The sequence below is a fragment of the Strix uralensis genome, chromosome 3, assembly GCF_047716275.1.
Source record: "Strix uralensis isolate ZFMK-TIS-50842 chromosome 3, bStrUra1, whole genome shotgun sequence".
NCBI classification, from domain to species: domain Eukaryota; kingdom Metazoa; phylum Chordata; class Aves; order Strigiformes; family Strigidae; genus Strix; species Strix uralensis.
The window spans coordinates 85,581,443-85,602,529 of NC_133974.1; the positions used below are offsets into that span (position 1 = coordinate 85,581,443).

General features: G+C 39.8%; 1 protein-coding gene across 3 annotated transcripts in view; it reads left to right on the forward strand.

Moving 5' to 3' along the window:
- Window positions 1–21,087, forward strand: part of ACTN2 (actinin alpha 2) — a 71,112-nt gene that overhangs the window by 1,196 nt on the left and 48,829 nt on the right. The gene's annotated exons all lie outside the window — the stretch shown is intronic.

The window sequence follows — 21,087 nt, forward strand, 5'->3', positions numbered from 1 at the left end:
AATGCTTCTTGCCTTTTAGGTGTAAGAAAACTGTTATGCCAGCAAGTACTGCCCATGCTCTTTTTCTGAACATAGGCAGAGATTATAATCCCATCAGAAGTCTTGTCAATGGTTTGGTACTTCAGTAATATTTGCAACACCTGATTTCAGAACACTGAATTTTAAGCAGCATGGAAATGAGAGAGGTGAAATATTGTAAAGGTTTTGTTACTTCCTAATGTAAAATGTGATATTGAAGTCACATCTGAGAGATCTGGGATTAATAGGTTATCTGCTGGTTACAAGAATGAAAAAAAAAGGGGGGGGGAGAGGGGTTGAGAGAGAAACGGTGCTCTAGACAATAAAGTTGATTATGCTTTTTGCTATAGCTGAAGAGCTCACTTCAAAGACTTAAGTAGAAGTTGCCAAGTCTGGCCCACTGTTACAGTCACAGCTTCTATAAAAGCTATACTATAAAAGTATAGCTATAAAAGTAAGAGCTGTTAGAATCGTTGGGGCCAATGGGTTTGCTTTTCCATTAAAATTAATAGAGCCAGTATTTTCCTCTCAGCTTTTACTTGTAGCCTTCCTCCTTCTCCGAGTTCTAGCTAGTTTTATTCATTTACATTTACAGTAAGTCTGTTGACTTTTACAGAAGGGCAGGGAGTAGTTAGTATAAGACCCCATAGCAAATTTTTTGTTCCCATTCCTCCAAGCACACTGCATTTCAGCAGAAAGTCGGGTTTCCAACTTCGATAAATTAAGGTAGACTCTGCTTTACTTCCATAGAGTAGAGGGATTGTGGCTTTGCTACTTTGTTGTCAGTTCCCTGGGCTTAGTTTTAGTATTAAAGTGATACGTTTAAATAAAATTTAGGAGAGATGATCCTCATTCCTTGATCCTCCTTGGAAAGGAGTCTGAATTTATTATTACATGAAAAATAAGTACTCTCATGATAAGGGGCCTGATAAACTTTATAAAATGTCAAGGCTTCTATCTTTTTCTAATTGGTGCTAAGGCAGTCGCAGAAAGTGCTTTCTTTATTTTCTTATTTATTAGGACAAGATTGTAGATACATGGGCACAGATCTATCTTCTCACTGGTAATATAATATTACAAAGTGATCTTAGTGAGGTCCTGGCAGTTGGCAGCATATATTTTCTATTAGACAGTCTTGGAACAAACCAAAAATAAATGCCATTGTTTCTATTGTGGGCTGCCCTCTCCAGACTTGCCATTTCAGTGATATGCCTGGTATGAGGTCTGTCAACAGATGCTGGTAACACATGATGACGTCCATAGGATTACAATGGACGTGACGCCTAATTATAACCATGGTTCATAGAGTATTATCATCTGCTGTAATCCAGGCTCCTTGGTAGTTGCAGATGTCAGAATAAATATGAAGTACACTATAGGAAAGGAAGCGGAGTTGTAGCTTAGCTCTGACTCTCTGAATGTGAACAACGATTTAAATGCTTTAGTTTGACAAAGGCTTAATGTTATCCTTATAGAGAAATCAAGAAAATACAACAATTTGACCATTTGCTGCATTAGACGCTATTGGTAAAAACTTAAACAGGATCACATGGTTGGAAATTTCAGGCAGCAACTTGAACGAAAGACTAAATAACAAAAAAAATGTATTTTGGATGGACATGCTGTCTTCAGCAGGAACTAGTTAGAGAACTACAGCCTTGGTGACTTTTGAACATGTAGATGGGAACCATGAGATTGAAAACTTCAGAAATCTGCTCCTTGACCCAGTACACTTCCACTGGCCACATGCACTTAAACAGAAGTTGAAAGATCTGTGGAAGTGGTCCCTTGTTTCTTCAGTATGACATGGAAATAGAAAACTACTGGAAATCAAAAACTCTGGCCAGAGGGAGTGGGATTCTCTTCTTCACTCTGCTCTGTAACCTTAGGCAAGGTCAGCTCACCTCAGACCTATCTTTTCCCAGCAGTGATAGAAGTGGTTGGTTCTCTGGTATGTCAGACTAGTCAGATTAGCTGTCTTTCAGTCCCTACCCTGGTGGAGCAGAGTGGAAGTAAAAATCATACTAGCTCATAGTGGAAGACTTAAAACCTGGTTTCTCTTCTCTCCATGATAAATTTATTTCTTAAGTTTCAAAAAAAGTTCAACAAACTCCACAAAGCTTTTTGTTTTCACTAGCCTGTATCTCAATATAACTAAAAGAAACATAGGAAAATGCATTAATTTCTTAGTTTAGGAAACCGAGCACAACAACGCTGCTCAAAATGCAACCATATTGTATTGTTTGCAATGTGTTTGAACTGCCAGCTCTAGTGAGCTGTGTCTTAAATGGTGCTCTCTCTTATTTGTAACTTTTGCTATAAGTACTTTATTATAGGACTGTGGTTTTTTAAAACTTTTACATGAAGTGTGGTTTTTTAGTTTGTCAATGAAGTCTTAAGCCTTCAGGATAAAGATCTGAAGGTTGTGAAATAGATGTGATCCCTTCTTCAGGACAGTTGTATTGTAAAGCACTAAACTGGCTCCACATATTTCATATGTGTCTTCTCCAGTCATTCATACATGTCTCTGACACTGTTGCACTAACACATGTAAGGAAAGAACTGGAAATATACTCCTTGCCTTACTGATACTATTATAGATGAATGATCTTATTCTAGCTTGTTCTATGGACCTGATACCACTGCTTTGTTAATGCAGAAGGATTTTAATGTAGGTGTGAATGCAATTTCTGACCATTTGGATTTTTTTTACACTGGTATAGAATAAACGAGAAGGCTCAGAATATTTATTTACCTTGATATTGCACTCTTTGTGAATGCAAATCTTCTTGATGACACTGAACGCTGTGCATGAGTGAGGACTTCGGAAAAGGCTCTTTAGGAAAGAAGCTGTGTCTTTCCTGTCTTCAGCAGTACATATCAGAATACATTTTCAGTGACACCTATAAGGATTTATCTGCATTACCTCCTTTGGCTGGTAATACAACTCTTGTTGTCCTTGCAAATAAAAAAAATGCATTTGGAAGCCACATGTACAGCAGATTATTTGGAAGAAGCTACCAGGACTATGAATTATGGACAACATCCTTCTTTTTCTAGTGTTGCTGCAAATTCATTAAATTCAGCAGATCTGAGAGGTTCATTGCAGCCTGAAAGAGAAATTGACCTTGTGTTCAGTCTGACTTCATTGTCTATAAATAGAGTTACAGACAGTGTCCTGGATTCACTCTGAAGCTTGTGTGGTCTTCTATGGATGGAATCTAAATTGATTTCTTATCAGAAACCTCTTCCTGGAAGAAGTCTAGTGGTGAGTGAGAAGACAGATGAAGTAGTGGAAGGAACCAGCTTTGTTCTTCAACCAGGAAGAGAAGGCGAGAAATAACCAATCCTGAATGAATGAATGAAAAAGAAATGTAAGATGGAAGAATGTTGCCGGGAGAGGCTAGATGCCACCAGGAAAATTCAGTACTGTAGAACCACTCCTCATGGATTTACAGGCTCTGGATTGAAATCATTGTCATGGAGAATGTAGCAGTATCTACAGTGTGTACAGTGCATTCCAGCCTAGGTCTTGCTCTTTTACTGAGATTATCTGGAAATAATCAAAATTGGGGTTTTGGGTGTGGGTTTGGGGAGGGGCAGTATTTAGGATTTTTTTGTTTGTGGTTTGTTTGGTTTTTTTAGACTCTGCAAAATTCTTTCCTTGAATAATCAGCCTTGGGGTTAAGCTCCCATAGTACACAGAGAAACCATCCATCTCTTGAGGGTTTTTAATGAGGTGACACTTTTTACCCACGTGAAATACCAGTGGGATTGTTGAGAAGGCACAGAGATTCCCCTCTGCAAGTGCGCAACATGAACAGGGTCTGGATGAGAACCAGCAGTGAATGTAGGAGGTGTGAGGGAGACAAAAGGTACACTCCTTTCCAAGAGAGATCAGCCTTCTCATTATTTATTACTAGTACTTACCTGTTAACAGCTGGATACTTCGTATAAAGATGGGGGTCCTGGGTTGAGTACCTTTAGGACTAATTTCAGGAGGGTATTTAATTTGTTAGGAGGAAAATCCTCCAGAGTTGAAAGCAGAATGATGGTCAGTGGAAAAATCGTGTGCTATACTGAGTCCTGCACTGCAATTCTCTGCTTCCCTTACCTTTTATGCACAGAATTAGAATGATGTAGGTGTCTTGGGAATTCTGTAGGTCGAAATGGAGGATTTTCTGTTACTACTAATAGTTAGAAAAACAATTTCACATTTTTAGACTTATTTTTTTCTGGTATTTAGCCAGTACTGTGTCTGTCTTCTACAGAAGAACAAAGTCTTGCCAAATGATACATGCCGCTATAGATGCAGAGTGTGCCTTACGGTAACATGAAGTTTCAGCACTCCAAAGCCAAATGCTTCTCCTCCAAGGTGCATCAAGAATTTTCTTTTCAAACAGTTGGTGTCAAAGCCTCTAGCATTAAGAACACACACATAAAGCGTCTCTCGTTTCCTTTTAAATCCTGGGTGCTCTTTAAGTGACCTTCTCAGTGGTAGGTGGCCCCATATAGGGTCTGACTCAGAACTTGGTAGTCAATGGACAGGCAATTTTTTTCTGCCACAGCAGAAAATTAGATTTTTTTAGCATATACTATTAACTGTCCTAAATATTAGGCACTGATGCAACAGAAGGGCATGGACTTGCAGTTTCTCTCATCCTATGAAGAGTTGCTATGAGGGTAGAGGAACTCTGTACAGAAATATGGGATGTGTTTATGGCTTGTTCTGTATGATTGGCCCCTTAGAGATTAGTGCTTGTTAAAATAGCAACATGTTAAATTCCTCTTGCTGATGTTGCTTGCATGGAATGGTGCTTGAGAGGAGCATGCTGAAAGGATAGTGTCAGTGCGCTTCATATTCTGTCTTGGAAGCTGTCAGTAAGGGTGTGCAGCTAGAGGGGGCCCTGAATACTGTGGTGCTGGTATGAGGGAAAATTCAAAGAAAGCTGTTATGAAATTCACTTAACTAGAAATTTTTATGGAGGTAGGGGTTTTTTTTTTGAATGGGAAGGTTTTCTTTATCAATACTAAGTGTGAGAAATCAATATCTTACTCAGTATTATATTTTCTATTTAAACTCAAATGGCCCTCTCAATATTGACCCATTTCAGGCTCTGTGTGCTTTTGTTAGTGTTGTCAAATAGATAATTCCTACAGTCCCAATTCAGCTGTTAATTGCCACTCAGCTCCAAATATCTGGCAGCAACAGAACTGTATGGTTATGAAAAGCAATTATAAGAACCATTTTATAATGGGAAGCAAAGGCTGCATCCTACCTGCACTCACAGATATATACCACAGCCTCCCCTGAAATTCGTATAGTAAAATGTCTGCAGATATGTTGATCCAATTAGCACGACAATAAGGATTGGAAGAAAGTATGGATCTAAGTGGGTTTTCATAGGCTGCAACCAAGGTGCTTAAGAGCTAGAGAAAAGCTGTCAAGTAGTGGAATTTACTGTAACCTCTTGGGGGGTGGGAGGTCTGCATCTTGCCGTGGATCTGTGTTTGGATTACTGGAGACCTGAAGAGAGAGGCATGGGAGGTGTTTGCTTGGAAGAGCACTGAGGGTCTTCAGCCCTGAGACCGCAGTAAATAGGGAATCCATGCTCGTACAATTTGTAGCCCTGTGCAAGCAAAAGCAGGGCTCAGGTATATTCTGTAACGTAATGAATCCCAGTAAGAACATATCATGATTATGTCACTAATTTCTAAATCAAACCAAGACAGCTGTGCAAACTGAATTTTGACTGCTTTTTGCCAATGGGGTAACACAGTTCAAAATCTTTCACCAAAGCCCTTCCATCCTTTTGCAAGGGGAAGAGATGATGGAAAAAGCAGATACAAATGCCTAACATAAATTTAGTCACTGTTGCATAAATTCTGATCTATTTAATGATGTTTAGCTTAGGTAGTCGTATCTGTATTGCATTGTATTTATTGAATTAATTAAATTAATTAATTTAATTGAATTGATTAAATTAATTGTATTGAATTAATTTCAGTGAGACTGAGCATTATCATAGAATCATCAGAGAATGGTTTGTGTTGGAAGGGACCTTAAAGACCATCTAGTTCCAACCCCCCTGCCATGAGCAGGGACACCTTCCACTAGACCACATTGCTCAAAGCCCTGTCCAACCTGGCCTTGAACACTTCCAGGGAGGAGGAATCCACAGCCTCTCTGGGCAACCTGTTCCAGTGCCTCACCACACTCATATTAAAGAACTTCTTCCTTACCTCTAATCTCAATCTACCCTCTTTCACTTTAAAGCCATCATCCCATGTCCTATCACTACGTGCCCTTGCAAAAAGTCCCTCCCCACCTTTCCTGTAGGCCCCCTTTAAGTACTGGGAGGCTGCTATAAGGTCTCCTGGGAACCTTCTCTTCTCCAGGCTGAACAACCCCAACTCTCTCAGCCTGTCCTCATAGGGGAGGTGCTCCACCCCCCAATCATCTTCATAGCCCTCCTCTGGGCCCACCCCAACAGGTCTGTGTCCTTCTTATGCCTGGGGGCCCCAGAGCTGGACACAGGACTGCATGTGGGGTCTCATGAGAGCAGAGTAGAGGGGCAGAATCACCTCCCTCGACTTGCTGGCCATGTTTCTCTTGACGCAGCCCAGGATACAGTTGGCCTTCTGTGCTGCAAACACACATTGCTGGGTCATGTTGAGCTTCTTATCAACCAACACGCCCAAGTCCTTCTCCTCAGGGCTGTTCTCAATCCACTCATTGCCCAGCCTGTATTTGTGCTTGGGATTGCCCCAACCCATGTGCAGGATCTTGCACTTGGCCTTGTTGAACTTCATGAGGTTTGCACAGGCCCACCTCTCAAGCCTGTCCAGGTCCCTCTGGATGGCATCCTTTCCCTCCAGCGTGTCAACCACACCACACAGCTTGGTGTCATTGGCAGGCTTGCTGAGGGTGCACTCCATCCCACTGTCCGTGTCCCCAACAAAGATGTTAAACAATGCTTGTCCCAATACCAACCCCTGAGGAACGCCACTCATCACCGCTCTCCACTTGGACATTGAGCTGTTGACCACAATTCTTTGAGTGTGACCATCCAGCCAATTCCTTATCCACCAAGTGGTCCATCCATCAAATCAACGTCTCTCCAATTTAGAGACAAGGATGTCATACAGGACAGTGTCAAATGCTTTGCACAAGTCCATGCAGATGATGTCGGTTGCTCTTCCCTTACCCACCAATGCTGTAACCCTGTCATAGAAGGCTACCAAATTTATCAGGCACAATTTGCCCTTAGTGAAGCCATGTTGGCTGTCACCAATCACCTCCTTATTTTCCATGTGCTCTAGCATATTTTCCAGGAGGATCTGTTCCATGATTTTGCTGGGCACAGAGGTGAGACTGACTGGCCTGTAGTTCCCTGGGTCTTCCTTTTTTCCCTTTCTAAAAGGGATCCTAAAAATCTGGAACTCCACCATTTCATGGTCACTGCAGCTGAGGCTGCCCTTGAGCTTCACATTCCCCATCAGCCTCTCCCTGTTGGTGAGAAGAAGGTGCAGCATAGCACCTCTCCTTGCTGGCTTCTCTATCACTTGCAGAAGGAAGTTATCATTAACGCATTCCAGGAACCTCCTGGATTGCTTTTGCCCTGCTGTGTTGTCCCTCCAACAGATATGGGAGTGGTTGAAGTCCCCTGTGAGGATCAGGGCTTGTGAATGTGAGACTGCCCATACCTGTCTGTAGAGGGCCTTGGTCTTCCCCGTCAGGTGGCCTGTAGCAGACCCCTATGATAACGTCTCTTGTCCCTGACCTCCTTTTAACCCTGACCCATAAACTCTCAGCTGGCTCCTCATCCATCCCCAGGCAGAGCTCCAGCCACTCCAGCTGGTCATTGACATAGAGGGTGACAACCCCTCTTTGTCTGCCCTGTCTCTCCTTCCTAAAGAGCTTTCGGGATTTTCTAGCATTTTTTTCAGTTGTGAATGGTGAATACTATATAGATATTGGTAGTATTTTAGAAGTTGTACCGTAGAGCCTGCTTAGAGAAGAATGCGTTGGACTTGTATCTGGATGCAGGAAGAAGCATGTCAGTGAAATAGAATTAGATGGAAATTTGTGCTGCTTAGCTTTGTCCCAAGTCAAAAGACATCCCTCCTGTGTGTTATTTTATATCCTTGCAAGCAAACAAATATAAAAGTGCTTACACAGTTGGCAAAGTTGAGTTGTTTTGGATGGCTTTCCTGCCAAGCAGAATTTCTTCTGAGCCCTAACTGTTGGGATAAACAATGTGTAAATGATGTGTTATTCCTCTACTGTGAGCAGTGAAAAGTTGCTGACTCTGAGTGAATATGTCTTTTAGGGCTATGCATTCCTTACTCTCAGCTGATACCAGAAGGAGAATGTATTCACATCGAGCATTCCATTTTCTCCTAAATTAAATTTCATCCACAATATTTTGGGGTGATTTTCAAATCTTCAGTGTTTGAAGAACATAATTTCATGAAATGCTGTGATAAAGGTGTGTGGCACTTGTTTGTATAATATCACTGGATTTGTTGGTTTTAAATATGCCTCATGTTGAGAGACTTGATGCATAAAGCTGATAATAACTATACAGGTGCTATACAACGCTCTTTTTCTACATAATAAAATTGGACATGTATTTAAAGATAAAAGTTACCTTTTTCCACATCATTTAACCAGCAAACATAATGTTATGATCACCCTATGTGACTGTTTCTGTACGTATTCTGTAGTAGCTCTTCCTGCTGGCAGTACAAGTAACTCTTCAATGCAGATCAAGATAGCATGGTCCTAGTAATCCTCAAACTACTGCTGTGAAAGGATTACAGGGCAGGTGGTACAGCTCTGCAGGAACAGAGCATCTGCAGATATAGAGGTAGAAGTCTTTGAAATGCAATGCTCTCCTTTTCAGAAAGTGTCCCACTTGAAATGGTAGCTTGTGGAAATACACTTCATTCTTTAGAAGACTTGTCCAGAGGGAAGCAGAAGCTGACAGTTGGCTAATGTTTAGTTAGTTTCTATATTTGGACATTAAATTTCCATGTGTGCACACAGGTGAGAAAATTAGTCCTGAATGTATGTCCTAAGTGCAAGAATTGGCACTGCTGCTCCTATCTCTGGTCCCAGTTTTCACTGCTTTTGAGTTATAAGGACATAGCACTTTGTCCATGTCTTCATCTCCAGAATAGTGGTTGTAATACCTAAGTGCTGGCTTTACAGATGGAAGTGCTAAGTGTTTACTGTACTTGGTATGAGTAAGATTTTCCATTTACTTCAAATGCTTCCTCCCAACTCTCTTAACTGTCAGAATCCCTTCAACTTGAAATCTGATGCTTGCTCTTATTTTTCTTCAAAAAAACTGCAAGCAAAATCAGTCCAGCCACCCATTACTTTGATAAATAGCAGAACTTAATTTAGAGCAGATTGCTTCTGCTCTGAACTGCCCCCTAGAAAAGCCTTGCTCACCCCCACTACCATAGCAGGAGTCTGCAGAAAGTGACTACCCTGGTCTAAAATTAGCATCTGTGATTATTCCTTAAGCATCTAAGGAAACGCTCATATTTTTTATAGATGTTGAACACCCAGGCATTTCCACTGATGTCAGGAGGAACTTCTGTCTATTTTGCACCTCTGAAAATCAGCCTGCTATTTTGGCACTCACAGAAAGGCTTAACCATCTAGCATTAAGTGATACTTTTTTTTTTTTTTAAACTCGGTTTTATGTTTAATCTTGGCACCAGTGTAGCTTTCCACTGCTGCAAGACTTAAGACATTGCACTCTTTAATATGAAGAAAACTGGTACCCAGCTGCACTGAATACAAATAAAAAAAAATTCATAGATGGCTGTGTAGCTCTGAGGTATTATTTCACCTAGAGGAGTTTCTTTAGCCTATGGAAAACCTCTATAATGCAAGTTCATGTCCAGCTGTACTTTGAAGTGTAGTTCCACCATGTGTTTTCTTTGACAGAGCAGCTGATCACCTTTGATTCTACTCCTATCCATAGACTTCTAGTCCCCTTCATTTGCTGGTACAATGATCTTATGCTATATACCAGATCACTGAAGAAATTTGAAACAACCCTCCTTGTTCTTACCACTTCTTAATCCCAAGTCATTGCAGTGATGTAGTTTGCAGTGCAGCCCCACAGGCAGCTGTATCTGTACATGTACATATTATGTATAATACACTTATCATCCATCTGGCATTAAAAGAAAAACACCATACACAAGGCTGAAGTTGGCTTGCTTTTCTTTTGTCTATGGACTTCATTTCTGTGAGTGAGCACAGGTCCCAGCATGGCTCCTGTTAAGAATAGATATGCTTTAAACAAAGAACTGTGTGTTTAATTGACAAAGCAGTTTGCTTATCACAAACACTGTACTGTCTAAAACACAGGTCTTTATGTTTTCCACAGTTACAGCCATCATTGTTTTTTATTTATAAAACATTAAAGCTTAAAAAACCCAACCCAATATGTTTAAGTAGTATCTTTAACAGCAGAAGTTCCAAATTCTTTAAAAAACAGATTCTTAAAACAAGCATGAAATCAAAATTGAGTATTTTTTTTTTTTAATCATTGGTTACAATAGTAAAGAAATTCACATGGACAGGTTATATGCTTTGTGCACTGAAAAATAATGCAATGAGTAACCTGGCATATATGCCACAGAGGAGCTCTTTGTTGCATAGTTGGGAATTAATGCATGAGGTTTTCTTTTTTCTATAAGAATCTCAACTGACACCTTCGTTTAAGTGTAAATAGATTTGGTGATCTTCAAATGTACTACATAACAGAGTGCAAAACCAACATTTACTGTGTGTAAATATCTTGTGGTCTGACTATTGACATACTTTTCCCATTATTTATTGGTGTCAGGGACTTAAAGTGTTGGTGTGTGTAGATTTGAAAAAAGTTTCAAAATCTGCTTTAGCTTTATCAGTCAGAAGACATGCTTTTCTGAGTATGGATTTGTTTTAAAGAATGTTGATAAATTGTGTAGGAACATTTATCCCATGCTGATTGACTGTATTGCCCAATTTATAATGGATTTGCTTACTCACCTGGCAATGTAGTATATAATTACTGGATAAAGATAACATGGTGAAGAAAACAAAGAGGAAGCAAGGGAATGACATTTGGAAATCCAGTCAACTAAATCCTGGATTAGCCTACTTCAATTAATCCTTCTATTTCCAGAGGGCATACCTTTAATTCCTTCCATACTATAATGTGTGAATGTTTCTTTCATCTCATCCTAAATGGTCATTTAAATATGTATCTGCTGAAACAAAAATGTTAGCCAGCACTATCTGTGATAGTTCAGGAGCTCTTGGGAAACCAGGAGGAGCACTGTAGGGCACAGCTGGTGGAAGAACCTGAGACTGGATAGGAGAATAGGAGATACGATCTCTTTATAAGAAGGTTCATTTAGCACTGATAGGGTAGTGGTATCGCATGTTCTTTGTTTAATATACTTGAGAAAAAGCCCCAGGCAGTATAAAGGACATAGACTTCTCCTTTAAAGCACATCTGCAGATTTGTCCTTTGCAGATCCACCACAGTATTCGTGACCCTTTTTGGACTATCTATCCTTTGTTTTTAACTTTCCACAGGAAGAGGCAAACATAACAGAGATTATGCTTTTGTTCTGTATTAGTGAAGAAGTGGCCAGTTGGAAAAGAATGTAGGAGAGAAAAATCAGAAAAACGGCTTGTCTCAAACCTTTTGTCATTGCTGAAACAGTTTCCTCCAAACCTGTTGGCATTTTTACTGTGAATTGTTTTCTGAAGATGCTTTCTAGTTTGTTGATACTCTTGTGAAGTAGAAATGCTGAGTATGGAAGGTCATGCTCCAGAATTAACTCCTTCTGAGCCATATAGAAATGAGTTAATTTCCTTTGACCCTGTAACAGTTCATCTTTTCATTGGATATTTTGGTCCCATGACATACTAAATACCTTTTGCTATTCTTGTGTTTCTTAGTTTTTCCGTAGGTAGATCCAAAAAGTGTGCCTTAAATATAGATCTTTGTCTAACTAGTGCTTACAGTGAGACCTCCCAAATATCACTTTGCTCAAAAGTGATCCAGAAAGCACCGGAATGCAAATAGCTCACTTTTCCATTAATTGAGAATGCCTTCAAAAGTATCAGGAGTTGTCTTGATTTTGTTCACCCAAGATGTGTATCAAAAAACTTGGAGAGAGAGAGAGAGAGGGTGTATGAAAGAGAGGTGTTTGGGAGCATGCACATGGGAGTTTCTAACAGAGCCCACACACCTCATGCTCTGCAAGCTCTCTGCTTAGGTCCCTGGTGTCATACCTGATTGGCTGGGGAGAGGTATCTCTTGGTCAGCACTTTATGAGATATGAATGCATATTTCTATATAAATGCAAAGATTGCATGGCTGATAGAGTCTGTTAAAGCTTTTATAAAAATCTACACTTCTTTGCTGCACTCAACTTTGTGCAGTGTAGTGGCAAATCTATTTTAATGCTCTGACAACTGGGCGTGAAATGATTTATTTGTAGGTATGGGCTGTAAAGTTTTGTGGTGTAAAGTGATCAGGAATGCTGTGTAAGACATTAGTTGCTGTAGCCATACTACTTCAGGTTGCAGTGTCAGAATTACTTGTTTTTATAGTGTAAATTCAAGCTCTGCAAAGTGCAGTGTATTGAAACAGAGACTATTTGGTTAGTATGCTCTAAAGTTAGGTTACCCTATTAGAGGAAAATATTGTTGTGCCATGCAAATAGTTGGCAGTCCTCCGAGGTTCAGTCTGGATGCTGTACACTCCCAGTCATGCAGTGTGGGAGTACTGTGTCTCTATCAAAAAGGCACAGGTCCTTGTGGGCGATGCTTCTCTATTTCTGCAGATTTCAGTAGGAGACATTTTGAAGGGCAAAATTTGGCACTGTTGCATGTAAAAAAAAAAAAATCTGCCATGATCTGTTAGTTGTTAAATTGTTAAATGCTAAAAACAATATGGCTTATTGAAAGAGATCAACATGTCCATAAACTTTTCCTTCAAGGGAAATACAAAGTCAACATCTGAAAATAAAACAAAAGCCATTGACCAAAAATAATTATTCAAAACTTCACGTTTGTATTGTTCTATTAGTCTCTTTCTTGTTTGTTTGTTTTTAAAACTTCACTCCCCTTTAAGAACTGTGTTCTGAATACAGATTCACAGATAGTTTTTTCACCTTTTTTGAGGCTTGTGAAGTAAAAGTTCTTTCACTTGCTGCAGCATTTTAAATTTGCAACACATACATGAGACTGTAAAGTACAGCACAATCACTCGATTTTAGGATGAACAGAGGCCTCCAAATTCTGCATTTAGAACTCTCGGTCCATTGGGCGTATTTACATTTCACCTCTACTGTGGGGTAAAGATTTTGGACAGACGTGTAAAAGGGTTTTACTACTTGAAAGAAGTTGTACAAAAACCTGTGGAAGAGCAAGGACTCAGATGCTGAGTCTTTACTCACACTCTGTCTTTTCACTCTCATTAGAGAAAGCAATTTAATATGGGGGCTATTATAACTCGGAAATCTGTTAGTAATTTGAGAACTTCATGTTTACTTCACAGATTATACCATTTATTTACCATTCTGTAGTGCTAATCTTGAACCTTGAGCATTTTAATGCATTGAATAATGGTATGTAATCCAAAAAATTCAGAGGTATTAATTCTGTATCAGGTATTACAATTCTGTAACAGGTATTAACCTACTTGTTGTTTTACATAAAAGGCAAAGAGAGTAGACTCATCAGAAGGGTAGTGTATAACTGTAAATGATGTCACGCATATTGTTATTGAAGTATGAGGGAAGATGAAGAGGTAAGATCATGGAAAACAGCAAGGGATTTCTCCATCTAGCCAGAATGGTTTATCTAGGGCTGCTGCAAAACAGCCGGACATTGCCATCTGGACCAAGGGTTCTCAAAGAATATTGCCTGGATGCTGTTTGTGATCATCTGTTTTCAAGAATTTGTGCATATGATGTGGATGAACAAACTATACTGCAAAAATAGTCATTCATGTCCAAGAGAAAGCTGACTTGCAAAACCCTGAACTTTGCCACCACTTAGCAAGGTAGTGACAATATTAATTAAAAGTCTCAGTATTGCAAAGCCTTCCCAGTGGCATGTTCTAATAGCTCCTACACCGCAACTCATAATGAAAGATAACCTTGTATTGAAGATGGACTTTTAATTTATTGGTTGGGAATGCGTAGCTGGGGAGAACCTTTCACTTTTAGGTCAGTGTCTTGAACCCAGGCCAGATGAATAAATGACAAGGTTGCTAACACATGCAGGCTGTTTGGTAATGTCTATGAAGTGAGTTGTACTCTCAGTTTAGCTCTCAGGGGGACAGGTGTCCCCATCACTTAAACAACCAGAAATGGCAGCTTCATTGGAGGTGACCAAAACTGACCTTATTAGTGAGAGGTAGGGACAGTGACTTTTCATCCTAGAGGTGAAAGTTAAAACAATTTCTGTATGTGGAAATGCTTTCTCAGATTGCATCTGTGGGGTTACTCACAGTCAATGCTATTCTTAACAGTTCCCTGAGCAACTTCTTTCTCCATACCTAAGTGGCTGGCACATTTTATAATTCACTAAGAGTTTGAGGAGGGGAGGATAGCTAGCATGCAACTAGATTTACAGTAGTAGGTAACTGGCTTATGCTAAACAGCCAGCTTTGATTTTTAAATGTAGAATTAACTTTGGATGACTGAGAACAGATGCTGAAGATGTTGGTAATTGTTATGTGTTGTTTTCCATCTGTTCACAGTAGGTCCTGTTTTTTATTAATTTTACAGTTCTTTATTTATGAGATATTTATAGTTTTGTCAACTTTCTAATCTTTCTTGCTACTATTTCTTTATTAGGGTTTTTTCAGAGTAGTGTTTGAGCACCTCAAAAGCAATGGTGAATTTTCCCCCACATTAATGCTGTGGAATATGGAGCGTTTATTATTCTCATTATCCTTGAATACATAAGTGGGACACTTAAAAGTACTCAGCTATGGCTAACATCTGCTTTCATTGTTATTAAAAGGCTTATAGTCCCATATGAGGAATCATGGGTCATAAAATGCTCAGCATTTAGGACAATAAAAACATTTTTAAAATTCCTGTTTTAAATGACTTAAAGGCTGTCGCAAAGTTGGGGAGAAAACACAATTGTCAGGATCTCTTCTCCAGGATCATAATACAGACCTCAGGAAATGATGTACCCGTAGAACAGGTCATTGAATCCATGTTCATTTTAATTTAGTTTATGTTTAACTTCCCATGAACACTCTTCTGTCTATTGACTTTGAAAGTTCTTTCCCTCTATCCTGTTCCATTTCTTCAGCTTTGTTTCTTTATTATTCTCTGTCTTCACCCTTCTACTTTTTTTCTCCAATATCCCTGACAAATCTCCAGTACTATATTTCTTTTTGCTAAGGGAAATTAGAGGGTTACATGAAAGTAGGAGAGGGAAATGGGGATCACCACAGAAAGAACACCTTGACAGAAAAAAAATTTACAGGTATCTGTTGCATGCCAAGTGCTTGGATTCCTGAAAGGGAGTTGTTTTCTGCTGAATGACTTTTTATTTTTTAGTCTTTGAATAACATATACACTTAAGTTTTAGGTATTCTCAGCCACAGAATCTGGAAGGATAAAGAGTCTTCTTGCCTATTCTCCCTTTTCAAGGCTGCAGTGTAGATGTCAATTAGGATGGGAATCTTCCATGAACATCATAGAAAGTATGACTGGGAGAATCTGGAAAAGCATCTAGTCCATTCCCCTACTTTCAGGCAGAAGCCAATATGCACATGCTATTCTCAACACATTTATCCAACTTGTTTTGGATGATGTCCAAGAAGAAGGATTCCACATTTACCCAGACAATCTCTTCCAGTACTTCGTTGCTTCTGGAAGCAAAAATTAATCTAAATCTTCCTCGTTGTTTAAGCTCGTGGCTATCTAACTTAAGCTCTATCTTCAGTGAACACAGAGAACTGATTTATTCTGTTCTCTGTTGTGACTTCTTAAATAGCTGAGACAAATAGTGCTTTCTTTTCAAACTTCTCATGATTAAACCTGCCCAATGGTTCTATATTTTTCATAGATGAAGTTTTCTAGAATTTTATTCTTTTCATGGCTGTTTTGTGGATTCACTCCAACTGGTCCATATTGTTCTTGAATTTTGTGCCCAAAAGAGGGTACAATATTACAGTTAATCCCTTTCCAGTACTGAGGAGATCTGAAGAAATACTTCATATGTCAATACACCATTCTTCTGCTTAGACACTCCAATATTGTATTTGCCTTTTATAACAACATTTTAAAATCAGGTTAGGTTGTGATCCACTGTAATTCCTGGATCCTCTTATTCAGTGCTACTGCCCTGCCAGTAGTTCTCCATCCTGTGTTTTTGCAGTTATTTATCACTGGAGGAGGGCAGTACTTCAGCCTTCTTGCTAATCTGCATCCAGCTTTCTTCAAGTCATTTCATTGATTTGTCAAGATTAGTTTGAATTGTAGCTCTGTCATGAAACCTACTTACATACCCATCTTTTTGCTGTCATATTCAAATTTTATTCTGTCATATAAACAAGTAAGTAAAGTGTAGTGTAGGAAATGGTTCACGGCAGATTCCTACAGAAGTATACTTAATAAGCCCTTCTGCTTAATAAAGAGGCATTACTCACCATAAGTAGGAATAAAGTCTCTGACTTGCTAAACACTCTTTTTTTTTTTTCCTCATATGGTTTTGTGTTTAGTTTTCCTCTTAGATAAATAGATCTCTGGTGTTGCAACCAGCTTAGGTATGTGACATAAAAGAGATCTATCTGTAGAGTTCTGGTGTGGGGTCCTTTAAAATACGCTGGCTTAACTAGTGGAACTAGGACAAATGGCTAGAGTTTAGACAGGCAAAATCCTGAGGGGAGGACATGCATGTACCTAAATGCAGACTTAAGAGAGGTAGCACAACATAAATTTTTGCTTGCTTGTCCTTGGAAGTTTAATTTTTTAAATGTAAGATTGGATTCTGAAAAAGTTGATGCTACTTGCCTAGCAAAGTTTCCCACTTCTGTGTAAATAAAATATGCCAAGCCTTTTATCACCTATAAGACTGTGTTTCTCCCTTTATTATTAAAGGGAGTGTCATCAACAGTAATGAAAAAGGAAGGAGCTGCTTTCAGGGACTAGAGCTATTGTAGCATTATACTGATGTTCCATCAAAGTCCTGAGTTGTCTGAAGACTTACCTAAATTTTCATGCTGAAGACTGATGCTTGTCTCTTGCATGTAAAGATGGGTTTATGTGCCTGAAAACTTCTCTGTCTTTTCCAGCTATCTCAGGTGATCCAATAAAGATATTATCTGCCTGCTACTAATAAACCTTGCAATATTTTAACTGATTTAGCCCCTCCAAAGACCCTGTGAAACTTCTTATCTTCCTTCCTTTCCTTTGTGTTCTTCCCTTAAGAAGGGCTGAGGTGAGGACAATGCATGCAGTGACCCATACTGAATTTCCCATTCATCTTGATGCCTCCTGAGTTTTCTTCCATTTTAGATCAATACGACAACATAACCTTTCTCTGTTGTCTCCTGTGAAAGAAAGAACTAATGTCACTCACTTTGTAACAAAAGGCTCAATAATCTTCTTGACATTTCTCAGGGTTCAGCCTTGCAAATCATTCTTGAAGGGACATTTACATGCCCTGTTTTTTTTGTTAATAGTGAGCACTGGAAACCAGACATGCAATCATTCAGTGCTGGGAGGGCGTTGCATGTTTTACAGGAAACCCTAGACTCACATAGGATTAGGCCACCTGCTTTGTAAGGACTGAGGTCTCCCCAGGCTTTTCCATGCAAGCAAAATGCAGAATGCTAGCTAGCAAGACATGTGCAATGTCCTGTGTGCTGAATGCATTCTTTTGACGATGTCTCTTGTGAGTGATAAAATTAAGGAACTGGGGTGAAGTTCCCTTAGTTACTAGAGATCTGCTGACAGTGCTGAGTAAACTAGCATATCATCTCTGACACCATCTGTTCAGCTATATGGATGGATGTGCCAGAGCAGGGAGGGCTTTCCCCAGGTTTGGATTTTGGGGACCTTGTGATGGAGCTTCTGCTAACTTCCTTTGTGAGACAGTTCTATGCTATCCTTTCTGTTGTTCCCAGGAATTTGGCTTTGACATACTGCCTATGATTTGAGGGTTTCCTTTTAATGACCTTTTGAAACACACTAAACATTTTCCTACATTAGCCTTCATGGTATCCTTCACTGTGCTTTCACTGTGCTACGTTTGAGTTGTTGCTGTGCTCTGGTGTGTTTAGTGTTAAAATCCCACTTTCCCTACCAAGTGTTTTGGTATGATCGAGTTGTACTGGTGAACCACCTCTCCAGTTACAGTTACTCTAGTTGTTTTACTAGTGTACCAATGCATTTAGGCTTCCACTGCAAGAGGAAATAAGAGCAAGGAGACAGTTAATAATAATTCAAACCAACAAGTAAGGTGTAGGATTTTATTTATTTTCAGTTCATAAAAATATACCTATGTGTCTAATATACTAAAAGTACAACTGATCTAGATGTTCTAGGAATTGTTCTAGGCAATCCCAAGCACAAATACAGGCTGGGCAATGAGTGGATTGAGAACAGCCCTGAGGAGAAGGACTTGGGCGTGTTGGTTGATAAGAAGCTCAACATGACCCAGCAATGTGTGTTTGCAGCACAGAAGGCCAACTGTATCCTGGGCTGCGTCAAGAGAAACATGGCCAGCAAGTCGAGGGAGGTGATTCTGCCCCTCTACTCTGCTCTCATGAGACCCCACATGCAGTCCTGTGTCCAGCTCTGGGGCCCCCAGGCATAAGAAGGACACAGACCTGTTGGGGTGGGCCCAGAGGAGGGCTATGAAGATGATTGGGGGGTGGAGCACCTCCCCTATGAGGACAGGCTGAGAGAGTTGGGGTTGTTCAGCCTGGAGAAGAGAAGGTTCCCAGGAGACCTTATAGCAGCCTCCCAGTACTTAAAGGGGGCCTACAGGAAAGGTGGGGAGGGACTTTTTGCAAGGGCACGTAGTGATAGGACATGGGATGATGGCTTTAAAGTGAAAGAGGGTAGATTGAGATTAGAGGTAAGGAAGAAGTTCTTTAATATGAGTGTGGTGAGGCACTGGAACAGGTTGCCCAGAGAGGCTGTGGATTCCTCCTCCCTGGAAGTGTTCAAGGCCAGGTTGGACAGGGCTTTGAGCAATGTGGTCTAGTGGAAGGTGTCCCTGCTCATGGCAGGGGGGTTGGAACTAGATGGTCTTTAAGGTCCCTTCCAACCCAAACCATGCTATGCTTCTGTGATTCTATGATCTAAAATATGCCATGTGTAGTCATTGTTTCACATCAAGCTAGTTTATAAAGGCTGTGCAATTTTCTGCTGTGTTTCACCTGAATGCCCCTTCTTTTGGGAGCAGAAATAGTTAAGAGAACAAGGGCTGATGCAGACTGTATCCCAAGCCCAGAGAAAAGCCCTGATCCTGCAGTCATTAGAACACTGTGTGGACACAGGGGCTAGGAGATCATGTTGCAGGTTCACAACTTATATTTTAGAACATGGATAACAGACAGATGGGAAATTCTTCAAGGGGAAACCTCAGTCTGGCCTAGTGGGAATGTTCTGGCAGAGCTCTTTCTGTAACACCGTTGCCATGTGCTCAGAACCCAGTAATGTTCCGTATAATTACAGAGTGAATCACTGCATCCCATTTAGCCTAGAAGTAATGAAGACCCTCAGCTAGCAGAAGTAGAGAGCAAAAATATTTTAGAAGAAGGGCTATAAAGCAGAGTTTTAAGAAACAGCTCTACTAGACTGAGGTAATTAGGGATAACACGTGTATATAAACAAATGTGTTGAATGTTTATATTGGAAGTTAATTTTCTTCAGGTGTGTTCTCCTGCTCTGGGTATTAGAATTTAAGGTCCATTTAAAATGAACCGGGCTTCTGCTTTACTTAACAGACACAGGAGGTATTACGTTTCCTATTAATGCATTATTTTTCATAATCCATATGTTAAAACTGGATTTTGTCTATATTTTCTTATATAAATTTTACAGAAAGACTAGAAAATAACCAAATTATTCATGTGGGTTGGTAGCCTTTCTGGTAGGGGTACAGACAAACAGACCTGTTAAAATCAATATTAGTTTTTAAAACTTGTAAATATTATAGCAGACAGAAATTGATTTGAGTTGGACAGAGTGAAAGGTGGTGTTAACCTTTGTTATGAGATATTTGTACAAAACAGAATATGGGTCTCCAATCTTTTACTGGGCTGGAACCATGTTTCAATTTCAATTCTGATTGCAAGTAAATAAATCTTCCTGAACTTGTGGAGTGTATCCCCTGTACATGTCCCCATGCAAGTTTTGCTGCTGTTTTGGTGATGTACGTTTTGGACTCACTGTCAGTGCCAAACTGGAAATTTACCCTGTATCTTCAGCAGGTGGAACAAGTTGTCTTGTGACCCACAGATGGGTAACAGCATTGGAGAGGGTGGTAACTGGTGCTTTCTCAATTCTCTTTATCTCTATTATATGAAACTTGTTATTATAGCATCTTGTTTTCTGGCTTTGAATCACTATCAAAAGTTATTATTACACTCACATAAAAAGTACATGTGGGCTTTCTCAGGAGTGTAGGACAATTTAGTTCTCAGAGATATCACTTTTTCCATCAAAGCACGTCCTTCACTATGCATGTGTGAAACATTTGCCCGGAGTGGGCATACCCTATTATTTTTTGGCATTAGCTGCAGTTGATTGACAGCTGATTAGGGATATCTCCTTTTTCTGCCCCTTGGCTGCATTTCTACCTGTCAAGGGCTTGTAAAATGAAGTGGCCTGTGTAAATTACCAGGTAAGGTGTTTTTTTTTTTTTCCTCAGGTACACACTTTGCCATCACAGATCTAAGAATCCAGATAATGGAGAATATGCTATTGGCAGTCTTCACAATAACACTAAGTGGGCATAGAACATAAACTGCACTTTCTTTTCTGGAGTTAGCTTTT